Source organism: Thamnophis sirtalis, unplaced genomic scaffold (assembly GCF_051295495.1).
Source record: "Thamnophis sirtalis isolate CommonGarterSnake01/CBP01778 unplaced genomic scaffold, rThaSir2_p1.2 scaffold_1, whole genome shotgun sequence".
Classification (NCBI taxonomy): Eukaryota; Metazoa; Chordata; class Lepidosauria; order Squamata; family Natricidae; genus Thamnophis; species Thamnophis sirtalis.
Window position 1 is genome coordinate 30,866,255 of NW_028261381.1, and position 14,891 is coordinate 30,881,145.

General features: G+C 39.1%; 1 protein-coding gene across 1 annotated transcript in view; it reads left to right on the top strand.

Annotated features, from left to right (window-relative positions):
* The first annotated feature begins 2,024 nt into the window (after positions 1-2,024).
* Positions 2,025-14,891, top strand: part of BAZ2B (bromodomain adjacent to zinc finger domain 2B) — a 244,363-nt gene continuing 231,496 nt past the window's right edge. The window contains exon 1 of the mRNA XM_087710070.1: positions 2,025-2,160. The gene's annotated coding sequence lies outside the window, so the exon portion shown is untranslated. The remainder of the gene's footprint in view (positions 2,161-14,891) is intronic.

Here is a 14,891-nt window from a genome sequence, read left to right on the forward strand (position 1 = left end):
CTGAGGATGGAAGGCTCCAGTTTTTTAATGAAATTACTGAGTGTGGAATAGTGAAATGATTAAAATCTGTATTCAGGGAATGTGGTAGCACACACACACACAAAATCAATAAATGCTAGCACAATTTTGCTGCTGAAAGTGAATACTAGGAATGAAACAAACTACCACCAATTGCACAATTAAAATTGTAGGTCATTAACTGAGATTTTGTCATCAACTTGCTAAGACATTATTTCGACATTTTTTCCCCCTTTTGGAATACATTTTCCTATGTAATGAGGAGCTTTTCAGATAGCCTTGTTAGATGGGCAGGATATTTAGCCCTTCCCCCAGTGGTTCTTGCATTGCAATCATTGTGCTTGCACTTATTATGTTACAAATGACCGAGGTAAGGCTGACATTCTCATTGCATGCAAAAAGACCTAGCCTGCCAAGAGTTGTTTTTTTTCTCCTAATGAAGCAGCTTTGTGAAATCTCTCTATGCGCTAATACTAATGAAGATCCTCCAGCACAATTAAAATCACAGCCAGGGTCTGGAGAGGAAACCCAGGACAATGGTATCTACATATGCATATCATTTTGATGTTGCAACCAGCTTTTGTTCAGAACTGATGTTAAAAAAACCTGCAGATTTTAGAGGGTCCTACTCAATGCAAACAATTGTTAGCAATTTACATGCTCCAATTTCAGAGTGACAAAACCAATAATATCCGCTTGCACTTTGCTATTTCTAGTCAAAATCTTTCTCCGTTGTAGGTTTAAGGTTATATGTTTTATAGTTTACAGGAAGCAATGCTTTGCTTGCAGTGTACTTTAACCCTGATTTAGCATGACTTTAATCCAATGCCAGGAGAGGTTTTAGAAACTACTGAAACAGAAAACTGATTAATTTTTAAAGAAGTATTTTGCATTTCTCTGTCTCCCTCCCCTCCCGGAAAACAATAGAGAAAGATGTAATTATTTGCGCCTACAATAACTACCACTTCCCCATCTATTAGAATATGTTTATAAATAGAAAAAAAGGCCAAGAGCTGATGATTTGGATACTGAAAACACATTTTGCCATCTTGCTGTGGTCTTAATGAGGATGCAAAAGGCTATTTAAAAGAATGTTTGGGGCATCTTTTTGACATTCTTTTGTTTAAAGGAGATTATTATTGGCCGAGGGAAGTTAGTTAACATTTATCGGCTTGTTGGGGGGGGGGATGGGGAATGGCCAGCTCCCCCTTTCCTCTTACTTCGAGTGTGCCTGCATCACTGGATAGCCTGCACACTCCTACTCCGGAGGGAATTGGAGGATCTCCTCCCTTCTGCGCCGATCGTTTACAACCCCCCCCCCCCAATTTACACTTCCCTAAAAATGTTAGTGACCATTTTCCGGCGTGCTGCCCAGGATGCATTCGCTTCGGGACCCCGCCTGAGAGATCCGCGTCTGGCCTTTTTGGAGTGGGCGACCGAGCGGTGCCCCCTGCCCCCCAAATAAAGCGGCTCAACTTTCTTTCAAACTTGAGAGGACGCTCTTCGAGGGGTCCGAAACGCGAGCAAAGCAAGAGGGCGAACTTTGAGCAGCAACGGGTCCGCCCCCTCCCCTAAAAAAGCCTGCTGTTGCGGCTTCTCTGGCCCGATAGGTCATGTATTGGCGGAGCTGAAATGAGATAAAACAATTATCTTTTTTGTCTCTCTCTCTTCTGTCCCCCCACAAAAAACCCGGTCTCTTTAACAGCAACTTTCATTGTTAGAAAAGAGAGGAGCGAGTTGGTTGACGTCACTTTGGGTCGGCGAAGCCTTCGCTGTGGAAGTGAAGCTGAATAAACCTTGAGGGAAGGGGAAATCAGCTTCAAGCTGCCGCCGCTGGAACAAACTAAAAAGAAGCAGAGACGGAGCGGGAACGAGGCGTGTTATCTACCACGAATCCTTCTAGTTAGATTCAACCCCCCTCCTTCTCTCTCTCTCTCTCTCTCTCTCTCTCTCTCTCTCTCTCTCTCTCTCTCTTCCAACCTCCCCCCCCCCTTCCCCTCCTTCCCCGGCCCGGTCTTTCTTCACTCCCTTCTCCAGCCTGTTTGGAGGAAGGCAGCGTTCCCAGCATCCAGATCACACACAAGCCCAGCGGTGCGCGCGCGTGTGTGTTGGAAGCCCTCGCTTCGCGTCTCAGTTGCAAAGGTGAGTTGGAATCGATTCCACAGGAGGAGGGGGGGAAGGTGGCTTCCAAAGGGGGGGAAGCGCAAGTTGTGCTGCCGGCCGAGGCGCCCTGAGCTCGGGTTCCAAGCCGGGGAAGCGGCAGAGGGGAAAAAAAAGGGACGGAGAGAAACGGAGGATGGCGTTGGGTGAGGGGGGTGGGTGGGGAGAAGCTCCAGGCAGCTTGGGAAGTATCTGGCGGTCCTCCGTGGCCGTTCTTTGTTGCCGGGGCGCTTGCTGGCTTGTGCATCCGAGGGGCGTTCGCTTGGGTGCCCGTCCTATCTTTCGGTCTCCTCGCACGTTCATTCACAGACCGCTACACAGACACACACGGAGGGACTGCCAGTCGCCGGCTCGGTGCGTCTGCCGTAGCGGCGGCTCAACTAGTAGAGCGAAGTGAAACTGACCTTGTGCCCGAGAAGCAGGAGGGGCGGGTGGATTCACACAGGCTGGAGGGGGGGGGGGTTGGAGGCGCGGGTGGGGGGGACGACACCTTTGGTGCCAGGCTTTTTTTTTAAATTTGCAACACCCTTCCACACACACCCCTCAGCCCACCCCCGTGGCTCGCAATAAAAGTCTCTGAGTCGGGAGGCTTTTTCAGTGCCCGCCCGCCCACCAGCGACCTTCCTCCTTGCTTCAGCTCTGCCGCTGCGCTTTTGTGCCCCTCTCGCCCCCCTGGTGCTCGAACCGCTTCTTCCTCCTCCTCCGTCTGCTGAGGGCGACTTTGAGCGTGACAGCCAGCCTCGGCTATGGGGCGGTTGCTCTCTCTCTCTCTCTCTCTGGCTTCTCACCCACCCCCAAAGAGTGGGAGAAGGCGCACCCCCCTCCTTCCCTTCCTCCCCGGGGAAGGAAGGCACGGGGGAGTCCGCGGCTCTGTCGCCCGCCTCGAGGTCCCCGGCCGTGCCCGTCTCTTTTTCCCCTCCCCTCCGCTTTCCCAGTCAACTCCCCCTCCCGCCCTCAATGCTTTTTTTTCTTTTTTTTTAAACGCGTTGAATCCGAGGCTGCGGCCGCTTTGCAAAAAGCGGGGTGTGGGTAAAAGCTTAAGAAGGATGTGGGGGGACGACGGGCGGGAGTCGTCGCTGCTTCTCGGGGCATTTGCTTCTTTCTTTTCTCCAGTAACCTCTCTCCCTCTCCCCCACCCCCACCCCCGCTCCGGTCTTTTGTGTGTGTTGCTTCCTTATAAAGCCGGAGACGCAGCTGCTGCCTTTAGCCGAGTTGTTGAAATTTATCCCTTTGTGTATATTACAATATCCTCCATTTTTCTGCCCTCTAAACAACAAGCCTTTCGCCATCTTGGGCTTTAAAAAAAATCAAGTCCGGGTCTGCGTGTGTGTGTCTGTGTGTGTCTTTTAAAGGATAAGAGGATGAAATGGTTCAAGTCCTGGTGAATAACCCACAAAGTTTAGGCAATCTTACAAGGACGGAGAGTGACGTCATGCAAAGTTTAAAAGGGATTTTTCCCCCTCCCTCTCTTTTTCCCTACTACAACGTTGCGTTCTTGGATGTTTGTTTTCTTTCAAAGGATTTCTGGTCGAGCAAGTTTTAAGATGCGATTGAAGGTTGTAATTTACATTTATAAAATGCACTGAAGGAGTTGTAGGGCCTGAATCTTTAGGACAGGTGGAGAAAGAATTGATTTTCTATAGGGCAGACTATATTCTTTGTGGTGTTTCAGTTTTCACCCATAGATTTTTTTTTGTTAATTACCAGGATTAAATGATAATACTACATAAAGGATAAGACCAGTGAAAAATAAGTATTTTCATTTGAAAATACTGTACTTTTGTGCGTGAACCGTGTGTATGTGAGGAAAATGCTTAATAATCTTCCTGGCATAATTGAGGGCACAAAAAGTACATCAGGCTGCAGCTACATATTTTTAAAAAGTTTGTGGATTGTTTTTCTTACATTTACCAATACCATAACTTGCCCCCATTTTGGAAAGGACCTGTGGATTGTGTCCCAGATGCTAAGGCTATCAAAATACTATTAGTATGCTAAGTTCCCAATTGCTCCCTAACAAGATTAGAGCATAAAACATCTTAATTGCATCATCTCACCTTGATGCCTTTGCTTGTGAAAAGGGAGACCAGAAAAAGTATTATTGAATTTATTTCTCAACAGACACCCCCTTTCATTTTATAAAGTTACTCTGATCGTAGGGCAGAACTTAATGAAACATTGAGCACTTCATAAATAATAAAATCATTAAGCGGGCTTCTACTTTCCTGCTTCTTGCATTTGTTTTTATTTACTCTAACATCTCAGTAACATCTACATTAACATCTCACTAAATTCCTTGTGTTTAATGTGTATTTCCATTGTTTTTGTGGGTAGAAGAAAAGAAAAACCCTACCATTTACTACTGTTAAATGAAAATTAAAAGGAACCTTTTTAGTATGTCAAGAAGTTGTTTTCTTCAATACAATTAAAACTGAACGACAGATTTTAGGGTATTTTTGTGCTTGGTTTGAAGCATACTTTCATGTTTACAAAATTAAACTATTTATGTTAATATGTTTTTTCCTTTCTTGCCTGCCCTTTTTTTTCTTTATTTCTTTGAAAATAATCCACTTCAGAAAGCTTGGTTGAATTGAATAGCTGCCAGTTATGTGGATCTTAGGTAGATGAAAACGTTGAAATAGTTAAAAGCACATAGAACAGATGGCTTTAAATTATACATGCAAAAATGCCTGGAAGATTTGACAGATTATAAATGGCGAGCCACAGAAGATAAGCAGTTTAAGAAAATGGCAGTTAATACATTTGATACCTCACACCTATTGTAAACCGTGCCCATATTTTATGATGCATAATCAGTAAAGCATGAAATACTGAGAAAATTAGAGTTGTAACAATTTTCCATATAGGGTATACATGGGAGAGTTGGAAGTGTTAAATATTTAAGAGTTTCATTTCAAATGTTGAAATAATTTGAGATAGTTTAGATCTGTTCTGGCAAGAAACCATTTTATTTTTAATTCTTGGAGTAATGTTGATCTTGAAATGCTGTAATAACATAACCTGTTAATGCATGCCTCTGTAGTTTTGTGTCTGAATGTGGTAATAGATAGTAAATATAAGGGTTTGAAATTTTGGAGTTCCTGGTTTTCTTTTTTCTTTTAATGGGTGGATTAGCTGTACTGTTGTTATTCTCTGAAATTAGTAGATAAATACATTCTAAGCAATATGTTCCTTGGACTTTTTGGCTGCACAATACTTATTTACTATATTGTAGTTCTACATTCCAACTGAGACCCAGTTTTAAAGTTAGCTGTAGTACCATATACATCATAATACTGTTAACATTTCTGTTAACAGAAATGTATTGTATGTATGTGTGTTTGTCTGTCTGAGAGAGAATTAGTTATAGATTATATCTGGGTGTTAATTTCTTCTTTAAAATAAGTACCAGCACTTTTAAAGTACATTTGTACACCACTTAAATAATGCACCTTCTGTTTGGTGATGGTGTAGAATAAACCATTACAACTTTGGTGTAATGGCAAGATAAGAGCTGCAGCACAAATAGCTGGTTTTGATTCTGTTCTGATTTGCTTGCTCAAAAGACACTTATTTCAGATTTAGATACAGGGGCAGTAGAAACATTTGCTTTCTGGGTGCCTTTCCCCTTTCCCCCCTCATTTCTTTGTTTGCATGTTTATTATAAAATCGCAGTGCAAAGGAGCAGATGTTTTGCCAAACATCCTGATGTGTTGCTTTTTCTTAGGGGAGCATAACTGTTCCTTCTGATGCATCAGCCTGACAGCTGGTTGATTTCATGGAGCTGCTAAGAAGCCATTAGTGGTGTCACTGAATTGAAACAGAACAGTCACTCCCAGCTTGAACTGCAATTGTTAATGTCTTTGTTGTACTTTTATGTTCCTACCCAAGATGTAGAATATCACAGTTGCAAAGAAGGCCTGTCTGTCTTTTGGATCTCCGTAAATCAGTGAAAAGATGTGCTATGATTTGATTGTGTCTAGATGCTCAATAATCTTTATTATTTTTTCCTAGAATATAAAGAGTTTGTTCCTAAAGATGTAGCATAAAAGACTTTAAAACTTATAAGAAGAACACAGTAGGATAAAAATAGTCTCAGTACTGACACTATTCTCCTTCTAGCCTTCATAGGTAGAGGAGTAGTGGCTAAGATTGGCTACATGCTGTTATTTATTTTCAAGAGTGCATTTCAGCTTTAAAAGTAATTATCACAATCCAGCACAGTTTGGCACACTTAAGTCCAATGGAAAACAATAGGTCTTGTATGTAATAGACTAAGGCCTAGAGTGCAATATAATTCACAGATTTTCTCTGTTACAGGATTATAAATATATTTGTCTTTATTGTAGTGAGCTGAATATTGGGAAGGTACTAATCTGCTTTCAAGGAGGAGAAGCATTAGCAGAAATGTCTGTATTTGGAAATTGTAGCTGAGGCTTTCCAATGTTATTACCTTGAGGGATTTGCTAGTTGGTCGTTTATATTGAACACTTTTTGACAACAAACCTCTGATCTTTTCTTTTTAAAATAAATGTATTTAAAAAATGCTGGGATAGGCAGGAAAAATGCTGACAAAGTTAGTAAGACGGACAATTATGTATTCGCATTGGAAGGCTGCTTGAAAATTGATTTGCAAATGAATCTGTGCTTTAATGAAATCAAGCAATGGAGAAAGGTGCATATTTCTGTAAGATAGATTGTTAAGAAAGCCATTTCATATGCACTGTTTATAGTTGGGGAGAAAACAACTTGAGAGAATTATTAAAATAAGAATAGCATTTGTAAAGAACATTTTAAGTATTCAAAGCATTCCACACTTATTGTCTGAGTGATAAATATCATTATCAACATATTCTATTTGGAGACCTGAAGCTAAGAGAAAAGTGGATTTTCTAATGTTATCTAGTGACTTCGTGGCTGCTGAACTGGAATTCAAAGGAGGATCTTCCAGCTCAGGGCACAGTCCTATTCACAGTCACTGGGCCCTAGTTAATAGTAAAGGCAGAGAGAAAGAGAGAGATTTGGTTCCAGTGATCCATAGCTCAGTGAGAGAGTCTGTGCTTTGCAAGGTGGCATCCTAGCATCTTTAGCTAAAAAGATCAACTAGAGGTTGCTATTAAAACCAAGAACAGCCAGAGTCAAACAGAATAGGAAAGCATCCTTCCACAAAGTTATGCCAGTTGCTTAAATTCTTGGGATATTGTTTGAGCTGTTTTCAAGATGGTTCATTATTTTGTGTGTGTTTTGTATATATGGGTGTGAAGGCTCTAGTCTAGATATAGTTAAACTTAGAGTAGGCCCATGAATCCAAGGGGATTGAAGTTGGTCATGCTTGCAATCCGATAATGTTCAATGGGTCTTTCATGTGATTGACTATGAAGCTATGTTAAGCCTAGAAGCTCGTCTTGATTTTTCTTGTTGAAGCTGGGATCCATTTTTATTTTGAATAGGTGACCCCAATAAACCTTGCTTGCACCAGTAGTAACTCTATTAGTTATGGGGCAGTTTCCCATTCTGGGGAGTGGGGAGGAGAAACATTATTTGGAACTTTCTTCCTTAAGTCATGTACCTCATGTGTCATGTGTCATATATCGTATGCCTATTAGATGTGTTGTGGAAGAGTTACCAGTAAAATCAAGAAGAAAATTTAAAATTACCTCAAAACTCGTTAGGTAAGATCTGCTAATTAAAACCTCTCTCACTCCCAGTGGTAAAAAGCAAATTCATATCTGCTAACTACAGTATAATTGTAATATAATGTATAATTTGATCCTGTGTTTGGCTAGAAAGAAATTTATTTCAGCCTGAAAAATCTGTTTATTTGTTTTAATTATTAAATCTACCTACCATGCACCTTGTGACAACAATGTACCATTAGAATGTTCACAGTAAGCTATAAATAATCAGATTGCTCAAGTCACATAACAACATTATATAAACACCCCAAAGCCCTCTAAAATAGTTATAACTAACTTATGGAAAGCTCTTCTGCATGAAATCATTTTCACCCTGGGAGAGGCTAGTCCAGGGGGCCCAAAACACCCCAGAGAAATAACACCTCCAGATCTTGGCTTCCCTTGCCCAATGAAATGCTGCATTACTAACAGCTTTTCCCAAGAAATATGCTTTTAGTGGATATACTCTAATGGGAAGGTTATTGTGAGTTACCCACTTGCGAAGCCATAAATATTGTCCTTGTGTATTTTAATCTAATTGGTGCCTCTAGATTAGAATTGGGGCATGCATGGGGAAGGGAGAGCAAAGGGAGAGCAAAGTCTCACTGTGTAATTAGAAATGTGCTTCTGTCCTGTAAATAGAGTTGCTTCTCAAATGTCGAATAACAGGTAAAATATTGAATAGTTAGCTCACAAAAAAACTTTTTAGCTGATCAGCAATACATTTAATTTCCAGTTCAGTTCATGCATTCACACACAATTTTCTCTCTCCCACCCTTGTAACCATCGAGAGTAAGTAGGGATGCACAAAGCATTTAAGAACTGTTTTGCAGTATCTGCTATTGAATATATTAATTGACAAAAGGGATGTGTCTGTGTATGCACACACATCTGGGTAGAGATGTTCAAAGAACCTCAGAAAAAATCAGAAGTGTTTCACATTAAAATCTTGTGAAGCCTTTCTTTCTGATGGCCTGTTTTATGGCAACTTTTCTAATCGCTTGCAATTTGAGGTATTTGTTTTGAATATTAGAAATGAAGTGCCTATATTTCATATAGAAATATTACACTATGTAATATTGTTTATTTTCTGTAATCTTGTTGCTTTAATCTAGTTTTAATCTTGTTGACCAATGGTAGGCTTGTAAGAGTTCAGTTGATGATTAGAGCAGTGTGTTAGCATAGTAAGATAAAAAATAAATATTTGCATAATTTGAACAGGGCGAAAATGGGGTAGAAATAAAATATTTATTGAGATCAGGGGAAAGAGTTTGCTTATGTATGATTTCTAGTCTTTTATTTAAATAAACATCTTAGATGGATATCTGGACTCCGAATATCTTGATTCAGGAAGATCGGCAGCATGATTGGGGTTTGTCTATTTAGAAGTTAAGTGCCATTGGATTGCAGCACTAGTTACCTTTTCTTGCAACTAGCAAATGAAAAGAAAGAAGATTTTGCATGAAGTTGTGTGCATAAAGTTGTACTTCTTGCTAATTTTAGTGAATAATTTTAAAGGGGATATTTGTACAGTGCAAATTGATGTTTTGCCATTGACCTGATTGGGCTGTATGTGCTACATTATATCTTTTTGGTGGTCTTTGTGTATATGGAGAACACATGTTGTATAGATCCAGTCTGATTCGCTGCAGATTTGCTGACTAAGGGTTTCAGCAAAAAAGCTACCTTGCTTGTCAAGTCTTCTCCATTCATTTTAGCAAAGGGAACAGACCTAAATTAGAAGGATAAATAAATGCTTTTCCATTTAAAAGGGTGAGAAACGGGTCAAAATGAACTCAACCAATGCATTATTTCAAAGGAGATCATATTTGTGCTATATATTGGCTTTAACATGCGCAATACAACCAAATTCTCTACTATTGCAGGAATATTTCAGATTCATGAATCAGCTAAGTTCCCTCTGAAACTTCATTGCTAAGGAAAAATAATGTTTGCAATATGTTTAGAGTTGATTTGAAATGCTAGTTTTGTCAAGCTGCTGTGTGGTTTAAAATGTACACTAGTAAAATAGCTTTCAGCAAAATTTGCATTTGGATTTGCATCAAACTTCCAACTTATACTTGATGGCCCTTTCCTGGTTCTCATATGGCAAAAGAGAACACAGCCATCAGATACACTCATGTATTTCCTGCTAATGAATTAGTATGATGTAATTTTGAGCGCAGTTTTGAATCCTGTTGGGAGTGCAAAAAGTGTGATGGGAGAAAGATTGTAAATACTAGTCCCTCCTTCCTTTGTTGCCTGTTTTGTCAATTGGCATATTAGCTACACCTTCTATTCATTATCCTTCAGGTCACTTTGCACATGTTGAAGGCAAACTTCTGTTTGAAAGAGCTTTCTTTTTGAAAAAAATAATATATATTTCCCAGTGAATTAGTACTTTTGACATTTCAGAATTGAAAAAGAAGAAAAGGCTTCTTGTTCTGATTCTCAACCTCAACAAGTAACATACTTTTGGGTTTTGTTTACAGCTCGATCTTGGGCGATCCTTTGTGTGTAGGGTAATTCCTGCTTAGTTCAATAAGGCTTATTCTTAAATGACTAATCTTATTAACCTTAATTGCTAATATTTTTATAAAGTAGACAAGCTCTTAAATATTTATCTTTAAAGCTAAATACCACAAAAATGGTAATATTACCTTCATCCCTCCCCCTTTTTTTGAAATGACCAAAAAATGCCTGTAACACCATATCAGGAGAAGAATGAATATGTTGATTTCTGCTCATTGCATAGCAAAGTTCTTTAGGTGCCAGGATAATCGCAAAAGGGAAACTACTATATGCTGTTTCGTTGATTTTTCTATTGTACATACTTACTGCTGTAAATAATGTATTATAATAAATCATCCTTGGTGAGGCAATAATAAGAGGTATGGGTCTTTTGGTTTTGTGGAGATTAGATTAATAATAAACATGAAGCTGTAATGGATCTTTAGAGTAAGAATCTGGTTTATTTTTAACTGTTCATGTTTTACTATTCCCTTTGTGGGATTTGTGACCATATTCTCTTTCAGATTTGAAAATTGAAGAAAAAGAATATTCACAGATGGCAGGAAACCTTAAAAGATTACTTACTATTCCCTGTGGCTTTTATTTCAAGAATATGAGTGTTGCTGTGTTTCAGTTGCCATTGTACAATTATGATTGGGAGGAACAGGGAAATAAATAAGCCCATTAGTATTTAATACATTGAACACTAACTTCAAAATGGAAATATCTAATAAAAGATAGAAAACGTTTATACCTACCTCTTTGATTTGTTCTTTTGAGTCAAATAAAGCTTGCTTTTATTTAATGTCTTCAAGATTGGGGGGGAAAATAAGTGGAGGCTTAGAAAACATTTTTCCAGAAAAGACATCAAAGGCTGTTATATTGGAACGGGAGCAGGCTTGCACAGAGATGCACATACACTTATATTTATATTTGTAAGAAAATATATAAAAAGGCTGGTTTGGCTTCAGTATTTGGATGAATCTATATTGTAAGCAAAAATGGCTTGATTTGTTTTCCCTGACAGGAAATTCAGTTCGAAGATAATTATTGCACTGGTCCAATGGATGTGTGGAACCATAATTGTGTGTTTTTAACCCTGTTTTTCTGTCCTTACACTTTTCCACAAGCATGCACTCATTAATCAAAGACGCTGCACTCCTGCTGAGGGCGGAGAGGTTCATCAAATTGGCAGCCGGTTTGGTGCAAAGAACGGTGTACTGAAGCTCTTAACGCACTGGGACATAAATAAATCTAAGGTCTTTGTATGCAAACCCTGGAGGTTAATACTGCATAATTCAATGTCCTGTCTTTGTTTTTATGATTGATGTTTTTAAATGTTTGAAGCTTGATGCAAGTCTTCTGCTAGGTCAGGGCTGACAATCTGATTGGATGAATTAAAAAGCATGAAGCTGGCAAGGAGACTTTGAGTATGCTGCAGAGATTGTGCCTCCTCCTTTCTTGGAAGATCATTGTCATATTGCCTGAGCTGTTATAGGAATGTTCCAATGATTGACAATCCCTGCTGTGATAATGGACCTGATGCGTGAAATGCCAATAGTTTGTCTCTATTTGTTCTGAATTTTGCCACTATTTGTATCTTTAACAGAGCTAACATGTAGGGGAAACTGTTGAATTGCTCTGGTATTGCTCCTAAGTCAAAACACAAACTGGTTGCCTATTTTTCCTTTTGAGGATGCTATTTACAAGTTTCAGCCAACATGCCATCATTTGAAAACTTGTATAGGCTGATTATTCACTCACAAAACCTGATTGATCCCAGTGTATGCCCTTATCACTTATTTATTGATCTTTATATTTTTTAACAATTGGTTGCTGCCTTTCCTTTTAGCTCCGCTTACCATGTAGGGAAGATGTGGTTTTAAATATTTAATTTTACCAAAGTGCTGGGAAAAAATGTTAAAGCATCAAAAGTTTGAAAGTGATTATCTGTATGAAGCTGTGGTGTCATAAATGCAATTTTGGTTTTGCGTATTGGCAGCAGGATTCTCCAACCCTTTCCAGTCCTTTGATTTGGTCTGTTGACCTGAATTGAGGATTTGCTGGGTACAGCCAAGGTTATATTCTTCACGTGACAGGTCTTAAAAGGCAGCATAGTGGTTTTGTACTTTGCCCACGTGCCATGAACTTGTATGTAGAAAAGAAAGGGAAAGTGAAGGGAACTACATAAGCAATTACTTAGCAAACTCTTACCAGTTTTCCACAGTGTCTAGCACAGCAGAAAATAAACCAGCTGAACTTCAGAAGCAGTTGTTTCGGAATTACTGAGCCTTTGTTTTATTTTACATAGTTTTCTTGTTTTAAAAAAATACTCAAGTCAGTATCTGCATTTGTTTGATTTTAACCCACTTTCTGTGATGCTCCTTATACAGGTTAATTGTGTGTTCTTCACAGCAGGATGGCAGTATTTAAACAGGTTTCTCATTTATCTGGCATTGATTATGCGGTGTTGGTGCAGTCTAAGCTAGTGATAAAGTGGCAAGCATGAGATAGATTGTGAGCGTAAATGTGAAGTTCTGACTTAACCATACATTTACTCAGAATTTCAGTGAGATTTACTTCAGGAGGAAAAATGTTTCAAATAGCATCCTGTTACCATTGTTTCCATGACAAATGAAAAGAACATGAACTCTAGATTGTTTGCTTTAATTTGAATATTCACCTTCAAGATGTAACTTGGGGGAGAACTTCTGAAAAAAGAGTTAAAAACTAAGAAGTTCCTTCCATTACATACCCATGTTAAATGTCATGTTTTTTAAATATAAAAAAATCAGACCAAGATAAATCACTTCAGAAGTTTTTATCCACCTATTAATATAACATATAAGCTGTACAATTCAATCGAAAAACAAACAAATCTTTTAGGGGGGAAATTACAATAAAAAAGACACAATAACATGATTGCATAAGTATGCACAAACTTAAACTAATACTTTGTTAAAGTACCATTTGATTTTATGACAACATGCAGTTTTTAGTGTAGGAATCCATCAGCTCATCGCATCTCGCCTTGGGAACCTTTGCCTTCTCTTCCTTGTAAAAGCACTCCAAATCTGTCAGATTGTGAGGGCATCTCCTGTGCACAGGTCCTGTTCAGGTCACCTCACAGATTTTTAGTTGGAGTCAGTCAGTCAGTGTGACTGGGTCATTTCAAAACTTTGATCATCATCTGGTGAAACAATTCTTTTGTTAATTTGGAGGTATGTTTTTTGGTCATTGTCATGTTGAAAGGTGACCTTTTTCTTAATCTTCAGCATTTTAGCAGAGGCCTGAAAGTTTTGTGCCAAAATTGAATGATGTTTGAAACTGTTCATAATTCCCTCCAGCTTAAAGCCCCAGTTCCAGTAGAAGAAAATAAACCCCAAGGCATAATGCTACCACCACCAAGCTTCACTGTGGGTATGTTGTGCTTCTGGTGATGTGCAGTGTTGGTTTTGCGCCAAACATACTTTCTGGAATTTTGGCCAAAAAGTTCAACCTTGGTCTCATCAGACCATTAACACATATTCCCACATGTTTTTGTCAGACCTGATGTAGGTTTTTGCAAACCTGTAGCCAGGTTTGGTTATTTTTCTTTGTAAGAACAGGCTTCCATCTTGTCATCTACCGCACAGCCCAGACATATGAAGAATAAGGGGGATTGTTGTCACATGTACCCTGTTTCCCTCAAAATAAGACCTCCCCAGATAATAAGCCAAACCGGGCTTTTAACTGCATGTGCTAAAATAAGCCCTCCCCCCAAAGTAAACCCTCCCCGAAAATATTGCAACACAGGACATGAGTTGACCACGCTCACCACCACCTGCACCTCAAAAGTAATAAGATCTCCCCAAAAATAAGACCAAGTGCTTATTTTGGAGGTAAAAAGAAAATAAGACCCTGTCTTATTTTTGGGGGGAACACAATAGTATATCACCAGAACTTGTCAGGAATTCCTCCTTTAATAATTATGTAGGCCTCTTGGCAGCCTCTCAGATCAGTTTTCTTCTTGTTTTTTCATCAATTTTGAGGAACATCTAGTTCTTGGTAATGTCACTGTTGTGCTCTAGTTTCACCACTTGTTGATGACTTTCTTCACTGTGTTCCATGGTATATTTACTGCCCTGGAAATTATTTTGCAGCCTTCTGACTGATACCATCCAACAATGAGATCTTTTGCTGTAAGAGGCAACTGAGTAAATGTCAGAAAAATCTTACTCAAACAGCTGAACTTTATATGAGCTTGATCAGAGTTATTTTACAGAATATACAATACAGAATAACAGAGTTGGAAGATCTTCTAGTCCAACTCCCTGCTCAAGGAGGAGATCCTATACTATTCCAGACAAATGAATGTCCAATCTATTAAAAGCCTCCAGTGATTTAATTGATGGCAAGTATGTGTTGACTACTGTTTACCATTAGTTTGAATGTGATTGGTTAATTCTACACATAGCTACATCCTTACTTATGAGAGGCTTTATATACTCATGCAACCATGTTATTGTTATTCCCCCCCTAAAAAAT